The following is a 5,000-nucleotide window of genomic DNA, read 5'->3' as shown; positions in this document are numbered from 1 at the left end:
GGGCGGTTCATTAGGAATTTGTTAACATTGGACTTGAAGACATCCAAGTTGTAGTCGGATGGGAAGCAGGCAGACGGAACAGAGTTCCACAGGCGTGCAGTTCTAAGAAAGAAATATATATATATATATATATATATATATATATATATATAGAGAGAGAGAGAGAGAGAGAGAGAGAGAGAAAGAGAGAGAGAGAGAGATGCTTCATTTTACTCTGGCAACCCGTTGTTTGCGAGACTATGAACACGGTGTATGCGAAAAAATCGTCTCCGGCAATCTTTTAAGTCAAACGTCAATGTTAGTTTTGTTCTATTTTTAATTTAAAAAAAAGCGAGATGTTTCCTTTTTTTTATATTTATATTACGAACTTTATTTCAGCTTTTTAACAAATATTTACATACATACAAATAGACTTTATAGATCTTTTATAATATAAATTTTAAAAAATTTATTTAACCAAAATATGTGCTATAAAATCGTCCCCATTTCTTTTAACGATTTTTTTTCCAATTGGCTTTTTTTTAATTAGATTTGATTATTAAAAAAAAGAGAGCTGTTTTTTTTTCATTTGGCCTTTTGTCACTCATGTATTGGATACGTTTTTTTATGATGCTTGATTAATATACATGAGAAATGTCAGCAAAAAAATTTCTTGAATAAATTTTAAAGAATTATATAAAATTTGTGATGTAAGTGAAGAAAAAAACACCTCAATTTTTATTTAAATTTATTGTTTTAATAAAAAACGAGATTTTTTTTTCAATTACATTGACGCTGACTAAAAACATTTCTGGGGACGATTTTTCGAATACACCGCCATGTTTACAGTCTCACAGAACAACGGGGATGCTAAAGTATAACAAAGCCAAAGAGAGCGAGAGAGAGTGTGCGAGAGAGAGAGATAGTAAGAATGTGAAAGAGTATAAGAAGGCTATAGCAATGCAGGACCACAGGTGTTAAAATGATGTGACGTAGTTTTGAAGAATTCCTTTGGTAATTTTCTGAAAAAGAGATTATTTCTCGAAATATCAAAGACTTCTACCATGCCGTTATCTCAAACAGTAAATCTATTTTACTGTTTAATATTTGTGATTGATCTGCAAAATAAGCAGACATATAAAGATATAAAAACAAGCGCTACAAGACCCTCTTTCGTTTGTCCATTTTTATATCACATCATTTTTATACCTGGTTCCTTGCAATGATATAGCTTTCTTATACTTTTTCACATATATTTACGAGCAATGTTTCAAGCAAACTATCTTCCCTCCTCTTATATATATATATATATATATATATATATATATATATATATATATATATATATATATAGGAACCCATATACAGGACTGTTTCGCTGTACCACAACTCATCACTATGATACTTCATCAGATATTACCATTTTTAATTAAAACGACTTTCTTCAAACATAACTCAATCTTAGAACAAAGTTATAATTTAGCCTGGATTTTGTATAATGATATGACATCGTTAAAGCTTATAGAAAAACAGCCAACCGAGAACCTCCATGAATTTTATTGTATTATTTACCTATTTCTAACATCTGTACTATTTACTCAACTTATCTCCTATGATTACTTTAAGGTGAACGTCGTTCTGACAAGTGCCATTATAACAAGAGTTATACATATATAGAAGCATCCCACTATTTCTGGCGGGAAGGAAAAATATAGAAAATAAAAGGAGATAAACATTTGATTCTTCGGGAAATTGCCAATTTCTGATAACAATTAGTTTTCTTTTGTGAAGAGCAGATGTAGAAAGGGGACACTCTATAAAGACTTTCATATATAAAATAATTTTATGTAAAGAAAAAAATAGCAAAAGTTAGACGTAAAATAAATCAACAGAAAATGTCCAAAGTAGTTTCACTTATCCAGGCAAAAATAAAAAAAGAAAAAATCTCATTAAAAAGAAAAATTCTCATTAAAAAGAAAAAATCTCATTAAAAAGAAAAAATCTCATTAAAAAGAAAAAAATCTCATTAAAAAGAAAAAAATCTCATTAAAAAGAAAAAATCTAATAAAAAAGAAAAAAATCTCATTAAAAAGAAAAAAATCTAATAAAAAAGGAAAAATCTCATAAAAAAGAAAAAAATCTCATTAAAAAGAAAAAATCTAATTAAAAAAAAATATCATTAAAAAGAAAAAATCTCATTAAAAAAATATCATTAAAAAGAAAAAATCTCATTAAAAAGAAAATAATCTCATAAAAACAAAAAAAATCTCATTAAAAATCTCATTAAAAAGAAAAAATCTCATCAAAAAGAAAAAACCTCATCAAAAAATCTCATTAAAAAGAAAATAATCTCATAAAAACAAAAAAAATCTCATTAAAAAATCTCATTAAAAATCTCACCAAAAAGAAAAAATCTCATCAAAAAGAAAAAAAATCTAATCAAAAAGAAAAACTTTCATTCAAAAAAATCTCATTAAAAAGAAAAAAAATCTCAGTCCAAAGTAGTTTCCCTTATTCAGGCAAAAAAAAGAAAAGAAAAAATCTCATAAAAAAGAAAATAATCTCATTAAAAAAATCTCATTAAAAAGAAAAAAATCTCATTAAAAAGAAAAACTCATTAAAAAGAAAAAAATCTCATTAAAAAGGAAAAATCTCATTAAAAACAAAAAAAACAGTAAAATGAAATAATCCCATGAAAAAGAAAAAAATATTATTAAAAAGAAAAAATATCATTAAAAAGAAGAAAATCTCATTAAAAAGAAAATAATCTAAATTAAATTAAATTAAATGAATAAATGCAAAATTTGTCTTCATTCATCATTCGCATATTACGATAAACATGTTTTATTGTAATTTACATAACTTATACGACATAATATTTTGAAATACAGATTAACAGTCACGAGAAAGTTTTTAAATACGAAATTCGCATAACTATGTTTTAAACAGTTTCATTTTATCAGGTTGTCAAGAAAGTTCTTGCGGTTTTTAACTTTTAAATACAAATGAACACATCTCGGCTCAAACAAAAGAATTATTGATCGAAATAAGCACCATCAGAATCAACGCACTTTGCGTAAAAATCTTACGATCTGGTGGCGATAAAGTCGCTGAAGAATGTTGTTGATATCACTTAGGTTTTTTAAGCATATCTGACGCAGAAAATTGTTAAGATGCTTTAAAAATTAGTAGTCTGCAGGCGAGACCTCTGGAGAGTATGGCGGATTAGGCAGAGTTTCATAGACAAATTCGTTCAACTTCTGCAGAGTTAGTTTAGCAATATGCGGTTGGGCATTGTTGTGGAGGAGAATTGGGCCTTTTCTCTTGACTAATGCTAGGTGTTGTTGTCGAAGTTTCTGACGCATTCCAACCATTTGTTGACAATACGTCTCCGCCGTAATGGTTTTACCTGCATTCAAAGAACTGCAATGAATGAGACCAGTTTCACACCATCAAACAGTCAACATGATCTTTATTTTTGTTCAACTCTGCCTTCGGGAAATGTCATGAAGCTTCGTCGGCGTCTAACCACTGAGCTGAGCGTCGCCGATTGTCTTAAAGACCCCACTTTACATCGCAAGTTACAAACCAGTTGAGAAACGGGTGGTTCTTGTTGCGTAAAAAGAAGGATAGATGGCACTTCATAACGGTGTTTCTTTGGAGGGTGTTTATACGTGAGACACATATTTATCAAGCTTTTTTGGTCTTTCCCAAGTTGTTGGAAATCGACGTATATTTTACGTCCAATTCAGTAGCAAGTTCTCGAAGAGTTGTGCGTGGATTGGCTTCGATTAAGGCTCTTAACTGATTGTTATCAACATCCGATGGTCGACTACTACGCTTATCCTCTTCAGGACTTTCGTCGCCACCACGAAATTTCTTAAACCGCCATTGTATTGTACGTTCAGTAGTGATTGCTGGACCAAACGCTTCGTTGATATTGGGATCTGCTTCACCAGCTTTTCGGCTTAACTTAAATTGAAATTTAACAAAATTATGCGAATTTGTTTTTTTTTCTATCTTGTATTTAACATTCTGAACAAAAGGCACAATTGTTTTAAAACGATTGTAATTTAAACGACTAGAGCGAAAAACGTTTTTAAAATGATATGCAAAGTGAAAGTATTATAACAGAAAGCGTATTTGAAAATACATCGTTTGTAATCAAAATTTAAAATCCGCAAAAACTTTCGTCTCAGCGTAATAAATTAATGCTACCCCGTAACTAATTCCTTACATGAAAATTTCAAAATAAATTACTTAAAACTGTGCCACAGTTGATGTGTCAATCTAGAAATTGCCAGTATGCTTTCAATATATTACAGGGTGGGCCAAAAAGACAGCACATCCTTTTATCGTCAAAGTTTTTCACCATATTGGGATCATTTTGAAGCTCGACGTCTCGTGACAACAAATATCGAAAAATTGATCAAAAACATTAATTTCTACAACCTAAACTGGGAAGTTTTCTACAATGGCGGGATCGATTTTTCGCGGGCCATTTTTGCAAATCGTATCGGTTGGATTGACTTTGCCTGGATTGAATTTTAACGTCCTGAATTTCCGGTTGAGTCATGGAGTAGCGGTAAGACGTCACTGTCTTTTCCGCCTTTGCATCATGGTTTCGAGCCTGCCTACTACAACTTTCAATACACACCTCCAAACACCCGGGAAACGCCAGGCACCTAGGTTTATTTAAAATAAGTTAGATGCAACAATTTAATAGCGAACGATTACGAGTGAGCGTTAGAATAATTCATTTTTAAATGATTGATACACGCGCGTAAGCGTCATCTGCTAAAATCCTAAACAACTAAACTATTAAGTATGCATTATAGAGTATAGAGTATTTCGCATGGCCACATTATTTTTTTTTTATCTATTTAATTTAGAGATGGAAGTCATTAAAATCCTATCACACCGCCTCCATGAAAACAGAAACATTAAAATTTCCTGCTTACACCCGGTCCTTATTTTTGAGTTCTTTAAAGTTGAAATGTAAGTTGGTCACTTACGCTCAC

Source organism: Euprymna scolopes, chromosome 12 (genome assembly GCF_053919585.1).
Source record: "Euprymna scolopes isolate OS-2025 chromosome 12, ASM5391958v1, whole genome shotgun sequence".
NCBI lineage: Eukaryota > Metazoa > Mollusca > Cephalopoda > Sepiida > Sepiolidae > Euprymna > Euprymna scolopes.
The sequence above is the reverse complement of the archived record's forward strand: the minus strand, read 5'-3'. Positions refer to the sequence as shown.